Source organism: Ovis aries, chromosome 3 (assembly GCF_016772045.2).
Source record: "Ovis aries strain OAR_USU_Benz2616 breed Rambouillet chromosome 3, ARS-UI_Ramb_v3.0, whole genome shotgun sequence".
NCBI classification, from domain to species: Eukaryota; Metazoa; Chordata; class Mammalia; order Artiodactyla; family Bovidae; genus Ovis; species Ovis aries.
The window spans coordinates 180,803,236-180,817,080 of record NC_056056.1 but is presented as its reverse complement, the minus strand read 5'-3'; positions in this window follow the sequence as shown (position 1 = coordinate 180,817,080).

The window sequence follows — 13,845 nt, the reverse complement described above, 5'->3', positions numbered from 1 at the left end:
TTCTGCTGCTGAAGGAGCAAGGTCTGGTAGGGTTTGGATCCTCTTTTGACTTTCCAGGTGGGGGTGGGGCAGGATATAGACAGAAAAGATGAAATGGAACGGAAATTTACTGAGACCCTCCTCTGCCTTTGGTACATAGCTTGCCCATTCATTGCTGAAACCATCCATCAAGTAATTGATGAAATTCCCATTTTACAGATGCAGAAACTAAGTCTTGGAGAGCAAAGTGATGTGTCTAAATCCACACAGCTAGGACTTGTGGTTGGATGGATGGATGGACGGATGGATGGAGGGACAGATGGATGCTCATTATGACATTTTTGGTTACAAATGATAGAAATCCAACTCAAAGTAATGCAAGCAAAAAAAGAAGAAAAAAACAAAGACTTGGTTATGTTCCTGAATAGTTCAGGAGCACACTTTCAGGAACAGCTGAATCAAGGAACTCAAATGATTTCATCAGGATTAAGTCCTTCCCCCATCTCTGAGCTCTGGTTTCCTTTGTGCTGAATTCATTATCAGGCAGGCTCTCCCTCCTGATGGCAAGATTCCTCCAGTAACTCAAGGTGTACATTCAGAATATCAGTTTTTAAAAAAGAGCTTCCCTTTTACAATCACTCCATCAGAAGGCCCCAAATTTAGTCCTATTAATCCCAGCAGCTCATATTTACTGAGCACTTATTCTGTGCTGAGCCGTTTACATGATTCTATCTGTACAACAATTAAGTGAGGACCATTATTCTCTCCATTGTACAGGTGAGGAAACTGAGGCACAGGGAAGTTATTGGATTGGCCAAAAAGTTCATTTGGGTTTCTTCTGTGACATCTTATGGAAAAACCTGAGGAAATTTTTGGCCAACCCAATACATGTTTGCCTAAGATCTCAGTGTGAGTAAGTGGTGGGGTCAGGACCCCAAACCAGCAGCCCCCTCCAGAGCCTGCATCCCTCCTTGGACCAATCACCATAACCCAAAGGATGGGGGCCCTGACTCACCCATCCTGGATGGGGCCCACCTGTGGACACACAAAGCTCATGGCTGGAGAAGAATCAGGAGAGAAGTCCCAGTGGAAGTCAGAAGAAGGGAGGGAAGCTGGGTGAGCAGGCATGGCGGTGGTCCGGCAGAGTGGCTCTGCTCTTCCCCGCAACAGCCTTGGGGTGGGAACTGCGGCCATCTTCTTGCCCGTCAGGTCTCCAGACCTGGTACCCAGTGGCATCTGCTGACCCTTCCCCTGGGCCCTGAATTGTTGCCCTGGGCAGGGCTGTCAGGGAGGGCTCTCACTGAAGATGGGGCACAGGCAGGCCACCCATCAGGGTCCAGGCTGAGAGTCAGGGATGGGTGATGGGTGAGCTGCCTTCCATAGGAGCAGTGGACAGAGGCAGCATGCCCAGGCCTAGAAGGGGCCAGAACCAGGAACTGTGCCAAAGCAGCGGCAAGCTCCAAAGGGCCACCTTACCAGGGGCTGCCTGGGGCTGAGAAGGCAGCAGCTGAGGTCAAGTGACTGGAAATGGGCCTGGGTGAGCCAGAGTGTGTGAAAGTGTATGAGTGGGCAGGCACGAGGGCACATGTGCCCACATGCTCATGACAATAGTCAGGACCTGGGGGACTCAGGTTCCCATGTGAAGTCTGACGGGGCCCAATTGTAGAGCCTGAGGACAAGGCTGATGAGGAGGCGCCCCCTATACATCACCCATGTGGAATGCAGGGGGAGGGGCTAGGGAGTGGAGCATCTCCACAGAAACCAGAGCAGGGCTCCGTCAGAAAGACATTTGGGTCCAGAACAGTGACAGCTGCCGCTGCCCGCTGGCCTGGGTGGCCTTAAGCGCCTCTCACCCTGCACCCAGACGACTGCCCACACATCAGGATGCCCCCCAGGGTGTCACATGGTGCAGCGCCAAGCCTGTCTTTTTGACCCTCTTAGGGGACACAGGACTTTGACTCCAGGGGCCTGTCTTGGAAACGATTTGCTTGGAGCCTGAGCAGGACAAGGTCAGGACAAAGTAGGGGTACCCTGAGGGGGCAGGAGGGAATGGTGTGGTCAGAGGTGTCATGACAAGTGACACTGACCCCCACCACTCCTCTCCCTCCTGCTTCTGCATTGGTCTTGGTTTGGCCCATATCCATTGCCCTGGCAGCCACCACCCCAGTCCAGGCCTGATCATGGGCATGGCAGGACACGACTTCACGGAGCCACATGGCCTGATTCTCACACTCATGAAGAGCCTCTGATTGGCACATTAGGCATCTCTTCCAATGAGGCCATTCTTCCAGTGGCTATCGGTAAATCCGGTTTGGCATTTTTATAGCAGAGACCTTTACCATATGAGCTGCTTTCAACAAGACTCTGAGAGATGCTGGTGGGAGCTGCTCTGGCCACTGGACCCCTGCATGGCCTCCTACCCACTCTCCTGACCTCCTCTCCCCCTCCCCAATCCATTCTCCACCCAGAGCCCCCAAGTGCCTTTTCCAAGCCAGACCAAGTTACATAGTTCTGCTTAAAACTGTCCAGTGACTACTCCATCTATTTTATTTATAATTTTGTAATATATTTATAAGAAAATATTTCACAAGTCATTTTATAAAATAAGAAGCCCAGCCTAACCATCTGTGCTCCCAGGGATGGCCCAGCCTCCCACTCTCCACCCCTAGCCTCCATCTTTGCCTTCTCCCTCCAAACTGGTCCCTCAGCCTGGACCATTCTGCCCTCCTTGCCTCTCTTTCCCTGGCTTTCCCCTCTTCATCCTCAGGAAAACCACCTGGACAATGCCTTCAGCTGGGATCAGAGCCCATAAACTGCCTGCATTACAGGTATAAGGGGGTGGGGGGAGTATAACCACCTAATGCACAGCCAAGTGTTCCAGAGATTGTAAGACGTCGAGAGTATGTCTGTGGGGTTTCCTGCTGGATCCCATGGCCTGGCACACAAAAGGTGGTGTGATGTGGATATGGCCACATGGCCAGTGACTCGCTCAAGGCCACACAGAAGTGCAGAGCAGAAAGAGGACTTGAACTCATCTCCTGCCTTCCCACCCTTCCACGGTGCCTCATCCACAAGGACCTTCCAAACTCAGCAAGCAGGGAGGAGCCAAGCGGAAGGCCTCCCTGCTCAGCATCCTCCCGGTCTAGGCTGAATGTCACCAGCCTCCAAGCACCCATCATCCATAGCCCCAACATCTCATCGTCACCCTCTGAGCTCCCTTTCTAGTTTGTTCATCAGCTGAACACACCTCCTTTCCTTCATTGTTATGCTCAGAGGAACCTCACTCATTATCTCTGTCTCCCTTCTGTCTGGGAGAAGCTGGGAATAGGTAGGGAGGGAGCTCGGGTTGGGAGGAGGAGCTGGCCCATGGGTTCCTGAGTGCCTTTTGATAACAGCGGGAGCAGCCTGCACCTGGGCAGAAAGCTGAATGATGGATGGAATGCCCACGTGCAGGGAGAGGATGCAGATGAGGGGTGAGGGAGTGAAGAAGGACCGGAGATGGGGAAGGATGAATAGGAAAATTGGAAGTCAGGGCTCAGAATTCTTCTTTCAGTCATGAACCTGGAGAATATGACTGTGCTGGGCTCCAGCTCTGGGGCTGGACAAGGCCACATCTGCCTCTTCCTCTGTTGAGTACTTACTATGTATGTGCCAGATGCGTGTATACAATATATGCTGCTGCTGCTAAGTCACTTCAGTCGTGTCCAGCTCTGTGACCCCAGGGACTGTAGCCCACCAGGCTCCTCTGTCCATGGGATTATCCAGGCAAGAATACTGGAGTGAGATGCCGTTTCCTTCTCCAATATAATACATGAAATTGAAAGTTGCTCAGTCGTGTCAGACTTTTTGCGATCCCATGGACTGAGAATCCCTGGATTCTCCAGGCCAGAATACTGGAGTGGGTAGCCATTCCCTTCTCCAGGGGATCTTCCTAATCCAGTGATCGAACCCAGGTCTCCTGCATTGCAGGCAGATTCTTTACCAACTGAACTATCAGAGAAGGCCAAATATAACACATGCCATCTCTTAATCCACACCATGACCCCCAAGGGTGACATGGGTGAAAAACACTGAGGTTCAGAGAGGTTAAGTAATTTGTCTAAACCACACAGCCAATAAAAATAAACATAGAAAATGAAAATTAAAAGCATACTCATCTCTTCCACAAATGATTTTTGGATGATTACTTGCGCCCTGTGCAGCTAAGCATTTTAGAAGCATCACCTTGTTGAGTCATCATAGTAACTGTGAGAGCTCTTCCCAAAGCACTCAGTCTCCTCTGACTCTGCCCCTAGAGTAAAGATGCCCCAGCCCCAATGCCCTGTCTGCCACCCTGCAGGACATTAGCCTGGGAAGATCTGAATCGGGTGAACCTGAAATTCAGGCTTTTAGAGGCATGAGGAGGTCGTTTGTGAGGGGCATCCTCCTCCAACAGTGCAGCCAGAGAAGGGCCTGAGCAGCCCGCCTGGACCCCAAACCGCATCTCAACCAGCTCTTACCTGAATTACCTCTGTTCCCACTCTACCTTCTCAGGGAAGTGGTAGAAGGTGTGTCTGCATTTGGGCCTTTATGGGGATCAGATCTGAGACTCCCAAGGGCCTAGGGCAGGCAGCCCCATGCTGGGGGAGGGGAGCGGTCACCGCGGCTCCTGCAGGGCCTCCACCCCCACCCTGGTGACCCAAGGCTCTCTGTCCAGTGGGATTTGTTCCTAGCTGTGGGCGTCCAGCCCCCGCCCAGGGCACGGCGGATGTGCGGAGGGTCGCAGCTGTGCACCTCCAACCAGGGCCGGGTGTTGGGCGGATAAGTACCTGCCAGCTCCCTCCGCGGAGCTGGGGCGACTCCAGCTCCATGCAGTATCCCGGAGTCTCCATGGGGCTAAGCTGCCCACCGCAGCAGTTCACTTAGTGCTGGCCCCTCCCAGAGTTCCCCTCCCCGCCCTGTCTCATGTCTCCACCTCACTCACCAAGTGGTACTTTCAGGAACTGGTTCACTATAAAACACTGTGTTGACGTCCTTGGGCAGGGTCTCCTGGGCGAACTCCAAACCAAAACCAAGCAGGAGTCAGGCCCATCCCTGGTTTATCTGACCCCAGAGCTCATACTGAGACCCACTACAGCTGTCTGTCCTACGGGGTAGATAAATGATGTGCATCCCATATTTAGGGACACGAATTAAAAAGTAGCTAGTTGGGACTTTCCTGGTGTGGACCACCAGTGGTTAAGAATTTACCTGCCAATTCAGGGGACATGGGGTTCCATTCCTGACCGGGGATTTCACCTGTCACGGGAACAACTAAGCCCAAGAGCCACAACTACTGCGCCTGTGCTCTAGACCCTGGGAATCACAACTACTGAAGCCACGCTCCCTAGACCCCACGCTTGGCAACAAGGGAGGCAACAGCAATGAGCAGCCTGCTCTCTGTAACTAGACAAAGCCCACTCACTGGCAGCAATGAAGACCCGGTGGCTATGAATAAATAAATTTTATTTTTTACTACCTTTGAAGTCCCATTTATTATTCTTTATTTAATTATTTTTTATTGAAGGATAATTGCTTTACATAATTTTGCTGTTTTCTGTCAAATCTCACCATGAATCAGCCATAGGTATACATATATCCCCTCCCCTTTTGAAACTCCCTCCCATCTCCCTTCCCATCCCATGCTTCTAGGTTGATACAGAGCCCCTGTTTAAGCTTCCTGAACCATACAGCAAATTCCCATTGGCTACCTATTTTATATATGGTAATGTAAATAAATAAAAAAGTTTCACACAAAAAATTTTAAGTAGGTAACCATCTGCCCCTGGGAGGAGGATGCAGCAGGGAAGCAGCGGCCAAGGGACCAGCATGGGAGCTGCTCTGATAACGGGGGCCCCCGAGAGTGTGAACGCAAACCTGTTAGTCGCTCAGTCACATCTGACTCTTTGCGACCCTATGGATTGTGGCCTGCCAGACTCCTCTGTCCCTGGGGTTCTCCAGGCAAGCATATGGAGAGGGCTGCCATGCCCTTCCTCAGGGGATCTTTCCAACCCCGGGATCAGACCCAGGTCTCCTGCACTGCAGGCAAGTTCGTCACCATCCAAGTCACCAGGGAAGCCACGGAGGCCTTAAACTTTCTAGCTTTTTCTATATTCACCGTGGTGCCAGCTTGGATGTGCTCCAGCGAGAAGTGGCCCCTCTCACCACAACAGCTTCTCCAGGTCCCGGGCCACTCGTCACCCTCCCCTCTAAATCTCACATCTGTTAACTCTCGAGAAATGAGCAGAGGGCAATCGGTTAGGCAGAGCACTTCAGAGACGATTCTGAGATGGTTCTGAGACTTATGGGAGCCAGTGCCAGATGAGAAATTACTTTGCTCCAGCAATTCTGCAAAATTCAAAGCTTCTTGCTGGAGCAGAGGGTCAGTTATTGAAAGGCTTCTTCATAATCATCACAAAATGCCCCCTTGTCAGCATCGCCAGAGAGATGGTCAGGGATGGTCTACACTGGAGGGGGGGGGGCAGCCCTCAGAGAGATGGTCATGGATGGTCTACACTGAGGGGATGCGGGGCAGCCCTCAGAGAGATGGTCAGCGATGGCCTACATGGAGGGGGCAGCCCTCAGAGAGACGGTCATGGATGGTCTACACTGGGGGCAGCAGCCCTCAGAGAGATGGTCAGGGATGGTGTACACTGCGGGGGGGCAGCCCTCAGAGAGATGGTCATGGATGGTCTACACTGGGGGTGGGGTGTGGGCAGCCCTTTCTCTGCTCCTGGAAGGATCCTTCAAGGTGAATGATCCAGAGGAAGTAACGCACAATTCTGCCACGAGACATGGCTCAGTGGGCCTTTATTTCCATGCAAAGGAAACTGCCTTCATTTCTTTGGTTTCTAGAAAGGAAAGCTTCCTAGGCCCCAGCAAATGGCCAAGGTCCATTTAAGTTAATCATTCATTCATTAATAACAGCGTATCCTAGAGTAGTAAAAACCACTGGTATTTGTTGGGTGTTTATTCTGTGGCTGCAGGAATTACAGGAATTATCCTGTTTAATTCTCACAGCTCTCTCATAGGTCACTAGTCCCATTTTACAGATGATGAAACAGAGGCTCAGCTGAGGTCTTGAGCTCTCCCAAGGCCACCTGACCAGTAAGCAGTGGAGCCAGATGTGGAAACAGACAATATGAATTCTAATCCCACTCTCCCTTCTCATTAACCATGTGATGTCAGACACGTCTTTCAAACCATTTAACTGAGCCTCTATTTTCTCCTCTGGAAAATGGATGCACTGACTGTTAAAGTTTGAGAAAACAGGAAAGAGCTTTGAGCTTTGAAATGCCAGCCCTTTGAGAGACATCTCCACACGACTTGGTATCTATTCTTCATTTCAAATATCCCACAACTGTTTACCTTTTTTTTTTTCCCCTCTTGAGATCTTAAAAATCTTTCCCAGCAAGCGAGATGTCAGAACTCTCTTTGGGGGAACACAGGGGTGTCTCACCTATGGGGGGAACCAGAGCCATTTTATGTTAGATCAGACTCTAAATCCAGATCTGCTGACTTAAAAGTTTTTCCCCTCGTCCCTCTGGTGCCATCAGGCACACAGCCCCCCAGTGGGAGAAGTCGAGATGCTCTGGGCAGCTCGTTCTTGTCAGCTCCCCCAGGTAAATGTAAAGAGGGTTGCCAGGGTCTCCAGGCGATCACGCCCGTTTACAGGGACCAGAGGCTTGGCAAGCGGGCCTGGAGGCCTCCCTGTTGGGCAACATGCCCACCAGCCCCCCTGCTTCCATCCGGAAAAGGCCCTTGACTCTGCATTCTGAATGGCTGACAGGTATTCCCAGTCTGTTCAAAGGCTGCGAGATGCCAGCCCACAGATGCCAAATTCACGTGCTTATGTCACGCCCCAAGAATCCTTGGAGCAAGAGATGGAGACCCAGTCTCAGAAAGAAGTCGATCTTGGTAAAACTGACAGCCTTTAACTTTGTCCAGCACTTTACAGCTTGCAAAGCATGCCTGAGGCAACAGGTGGTATCGGTTTTGAGCCTCACAGGAACTCTGAGAGGTTGGGGTGAAGAATTGTTCCTCCAAGTCCAGCCATGTCAAGTGGCCTGCAGTGGGAGTTAAGTCGTGGCCAGAGCATACTCACCAGGGAGCGCCTGGAGGGCAGGCTGACAGCCCTGGGGGCTACCATCTCACTGCAGGGAGGGCTCACTCCATCTGTGCATTGGAGAAAGGCAGCCCGGGGACAGGCGGCAAACCAGGAGAAGAGGTGTCACTGAGCGAGTCGGAGTGAGGGTCGAGAGGCAGCAGAGGCCAGCCCTGCCTACTTGGCAGAGACGCCCACTGAGCGAGTCGGAGTGAGGGCCGAGAGGCAGCAGAGGCCAGCCCTGCCTGCTTGGCAGAGAGGCCCCATTGCAGACAGTGTGGCAATAGCTCCTGGCGCCAGCTGGCCTAGGTTCGAATCCTACCTCACCCTGTTTCAGGTGTATAATCTAAGCACATTGTGCAACTTCTGTGCGCCTCTTTTTTCTCAATTTTAAAGATATCCCTCGCTGATAGACAACACAACGAAGGAGGTCAAGAATGGACTGAGGGAAATTATGAGAGAGTAAGACTCTGGACTGCAGAGTTTATATGGGGGTGGGGGTGGGGATGGAGAACAAGGTAAAATGGGGCCTGAATGACAGGTACAGCTGCTTGGGATGCTTGAGGTAAGCAGCAGGATGGGGTGCAGTGAGCAGAGGGAAAAAGGAATTTAGAAAAACAGGAACCAGTTTAACTTTGCCCCAGCACAATTTGCCCTAGGTTCAGACTGAGCCATCCGGAAATGGGCAGACATGGTAAACGTAGAATGTTCTAGAAGAGCATCTCTAGGCTCCTGCAGATAAGCTACCATGAGCTGTTAAAGGAAACCTCAGGTGGCTCTGGAAGGATGATTTGCTCAACTTGGAATACTTGCAGCTTTGAAAATTAAAACAGCAAGGTTTGGCTCCCTCCTGCAGCAGCCAGCATTTTCCCAGCTGCTACTGCCCCCTGCTGGTGGAATCAGGATATGGCAGTCTCTGTGCAACTCGGGCCCTAGCTCAGGGCTCCACTTTGCATTCCCTGCGCACAGAAGGTGAGTCAGTCACATTTCCTCTGCCCTTTACTGGGGTGGCCAGGGCCAAGTCCTGCATCAGCGAAGGCATAAACAACCAGGCCCACGTGAACAGCGAAGAACTCAACAGCGAAGGTCATTACCATGAGAAGGCAGTGTACCAGAAGGCAGCTATGACACAGTGCATTATACAAATAATTGTAAAACAGATGCCACCACTGCACTATAGATCATCCTTGGGGGCTTCACTGCCATCCCAATGGCTGTTAATGAGAGCGGTGTTCACTGAATCTTAGGACTTGTCAGGCCCCCAGTCGAGATCCTTTACTTGTTACGTGTAAGAGCTGATCCTTGTGGCACCCAGAGACGCAGGAATGAGGAAACAGGGCTTAAAAGGCAAAGCAGGGTTCAAGCTTACACAGTCTGAGTCCCAATCCTTGCAGATTTCCATTTTAAAATCAATATTCCCTACACACTGAGTTCATACATCAGTGGTCCTCATCCATGGATAATTTTGGCCCCCAGGGAACATCTGGCAATATCTGGAGGCATTTGGGCTTTCATAATGAGGAAGATGATTCTGGCATCTAGTGGGTAGAGGCCAGAGATGCTGCCAAACAGTCTACAACACACAGGATGGCCCTCACAACCCGGAAGTAGCCGATGCAAACCATCAACAGTGTGGAGATGAAGAAATCCTAATCTAAATATGTAAGATTCCTACCAAACCACTGGCCTCCCTTTTGCATTGTCCTCTGCCATGAAGGCATTAGGGAGAATCTGCTTTAATGTACAAAAGGTATTCTTCCTGAGGATTCATGCCGGATAACTCTCAAGAGGCCTTTCCCCACTAATTTCTCCTAAAGCCTCTTATGTTCCCAGCAGGATTGTTTTGCGTCCAACAACCCTGCTAATACACTCTACAAGTGCTGGGCTCTAAGGAGTGGCCTAGGCAGAGCAGAAACCCCCTGGAACCACTGCAGTGGGCACGGCCATCCGGGGCACTGTGCGTGGAATACTGCGGCTGATGCTGGCACTCAGCCGCAACTCAGATGAACGCTGCTTGCCAGGGCTGTCGGAAAGCATTCAACCCCAGGATGATTGAACATTCCCTGGGAACAACTTATCAGTAGCTGCCTCTCCACCTGCTTCTCATCCAAAGTCTTAGCTTCCTAATCAGCCCAAACGGCCCAGTCCTTGGTTTTGGGAAGCAGTGCTATTAACCCCTCCTTCTCCATAGAGCCCACAGAACTGGAGGTTCTGGTGCATCTGGAGGTTCTTTGTGTCTGGAGCTAGCTGCATGTAGGGGGAAGGAGGGGTGTGGAAGACCAGGCTTCAGGCTGCCCCTGTCCAAATGGCCATGGAACCCCTTCCAACAATAAGCCCATCACCTCCACAGGAATTGGTGCTTGTTGAACGAATGAATGACCAGAAGGGTAAACCCTAGGAGATTCATTCATTCATTCAAAAGTACTTCCTAAGTATCTCACCATGCTGGGCACGACCCGAGATGCTGGGAGGACAAAAAAGATCACATCTCTGTTCTCATGAAGCTTATCTTCTGGTGGATGGAGACAGATACAAGGCAAATAAATAAATAAATGGAAAACAATACCAGGTAGTGTCGAATGCTAAGAAGAAAGCACAGTAAGACAAGGAGTTGAGTCTGATAGATTGGGAGTAAATCTTTAAACCAGGCGCTCGGGAAGGCCTCTCCAAGGAGATGGTATTTGCACAAAGAGCTAAAGGTCCTGAGAAAGTCATGCGGCCACGGTGAGAACAGTCAAAGGCCCTGAGGTAGGAAGGGTCCTGGGGAGTTTGAGAAGCCATAAAGCAATTGGAGAAGATGGATAAAAGTGGGTCCTGGCATGACCTAGGAGCAGTGGTTCCCAAACATGAGCAGGCACCAGAATCACCAGAAAAGCTTATGAGAACACAGATTGTGATTCCCACCTCCAGAGTTCAGTTGGTCTGAGTGGGGCCTGGGAATGTGCATTTCTGACAAGTCACTGTGTGATGCTGATCCTGCTGATCCAGGGACAACAGAATACTTATTCTTAAGGCAACTAGTCTTTTCCTACTCAACACTGACCGTAAGCAGTCACAGGTAACCACTGTTGACTATCTGCTTCCCCACCGGGCTGGATGCTCCCTGAGAAGAGCCACATGGTGGTTTTGATTCCTGGTGCTGAGTAAGAATGGCTGTTTAGTCTCTCAGTGGTGCCTGACTCTTTTGTGACTTCATAGACTGTAGCCCACCGAGCGTCTCTGTCCATCAGATTTCCCAGGCAAGAATACTGGAGCAGTTGCCATTTCCTTCTCCGGGCAATTTTCCCAGCCCAGGGACTGTACCTGCATCTCCTGTGTCTCCTGAACTGGCAGGCAGATTCTTCACCACTGGGCCACCAGGGAAGCCCATTTAGTAAGTAGGATCCAATAAAAATATTTGTTGAATGAATCCCTCAGAGAAGGTTCTATGCCAGGCCTGCCTCACTTTCTTTTGCCATTCTGCTGTACACCTGGCTTCAAGCAAAGGCCTGGGTCAGACCTATCTCTTACCAGTCTCCCATTCACCCCTAAGCATAGCATGTCACCTGCCATCCTCCAAATGTTCAGCTCATTCCCACGGCTCCACGCCTTTGCATGTGCTGTCTCATCTACCCAGGAAGTCCTTACCCCTGTGTCCACCTTGTAAATTCCTACCCATTCCTCAAGGCTCTCCTGCCAGAACATCCTTCCCAACTCCACCTAACCAGGGTTAAGAGTGCTCCTTGGGGTCCTGTGTCTACTCTTGTCATAAGATTTGTTCACGCATCTGTCTTTCTCAACTAAATGTCACAATTGGGCAGCCCCCAGAGTGAACCAGACAACAGAGGTGTTCAACTGCAGCTGCTGCAGTGTTTTAAACTGAAGTTCATTGCGAAAATTTGTGAGTCGGGGGACTACACACACAAAAGAAATTCAGATTCCTGGCTCCTCTAGAAAATGCAGGGCTCCATATGACTGGGCCAGTATTCCCCCATAGCCAACATTTGCCAGAGTTGCCTGGGTCTCTGGCACCTTCATTTCATGACCCAGCAACCAGCACAGGGCCTGGCCCAGAGCAGGCACTCAAGAAAAGCTTATTAATGAAAACAGAAAGAGTACACCAAGCAATGGAAAAAAACATTGGTCCCAAGATCAGGAGACCTGAGGTTGGTTCTGATTCTTCTTGCATGAGCCTGGGCTCTCTGTGGGCCTCAGTTTCCTTACCTGAGAAATGGAAGGAATGATCCCTTCCACTTCCCAGAGTCATTGCATCCTATAAGAGATAGGATGTGAAGTGTGTAGCACATGTCTGGAATATTGAATGCTCAATCAGCAGGAGCTATTAGTGCAAGGAACTCAATCAATATTTACTCTCTAGGATGGAAAGAACTGTGAGAGGATTAGAGGCAGGAGAGGTCCCAGTAGGGGCCAAGAGGTTGATGGTCTACCTGCCTTCAGTTCCCCCCTTCACCAGCCTTGTGACCTTGGGCATCTGATTTCACCTCATTTGGGTCTCAGTCTCCCTGTTTATCAGAGATGATACATGTCTCAAAGGGGTTATTGTCAATATCAAACAGGAACATGAATAGTAAGTTAATGAATTCTTTAGAGCACTCAAACTGAGGCCAGCTCTCAGTGTGGGCTTGGCAAATGCCAGCTCTGTTATAGCGGCTCAGGGAGGGGTTAGACTAGGATATCTCAAGCGTCCTTATGGCTCCCAAACTCTCTGGTCCCCTAAAACCCAGTGATAGTCATGCGGCTGTTGTTTCATCATCAACAGGGTATAGAAGGCCCTTGGGATGGCGGAGTGAAATGGGAGAACTCACCGTATGGGGTTTACCACCTCTATGCGTGTGCGTTAGTTGCTCAGTCATGTCTGACTCTGCGACCCCATGGAGGCTCCTCTGTCCATGGAATTCTCCACACAAGAATACTGGAGTGGGTTGCCATTTCCTTCTCCAGGGAACGTTCCCCACCCAAGGATTGAACCCAGATCTCCTGCATTGCAGGCAGATTCTTTACAGTCCTGAGCCACCAGGGAAGCCCCTCTGGGAAGACATAAAATGCTCTTACAACAGTATTAACCAAAATCACACCCAGGAACAGGAAGGAAAGGGCCAGGGCAGATGTGGTGCTGAGGAGGACAACCCCATAAAGGAGGTGCAATTATTACCCCCCCACCCCTTCACAGATGAGGAAACTGAGGTTCCCAGAGGTATTACCCCCAGACGGATCTCAGCATCTGAGCCCCATGGAGCTGCCTCAGGAGGTTGACTCACTCAAGGGGTCCTTTAAGGGATTAACAGGATAGTCTGGAGGCAGAGGCAGGAAGACCAGGAGAGGCTTTGTGACTCACCGAGACCTGGGGAGTCTGAGACAGACTGCCTGATGTCTCCCAAGAAAACAAGTTAGTAAGTCGGAATGCAGGAGACAGGTCTTAACCATAACACCAGGAATGATTGGCAAGGAAAGATAATTCCAGACAACTTGCATTGTTTCAGTCCTGATTCAAGACTGAAGCATTTGCAGCAGTTTGTAGAACATGTGTGTGTTCATTGCCCTGAGAAAGATTGGCAGCCACAGTAAGACACCCGGCAGGTGAGAGAGGTTCCATGTAAATGAAAGGCATGTGTGTGCATGCTCAGTCATATCCAACTCTTTGCAAGCTCATGGACTGTAGCCCACCAGGCTCCCCTGCCCATGGAATCTTCCAGGCAAGAATACTGGAGTAGGTTGCCATTTCCTATTCCAGGGGATCTTCTCTA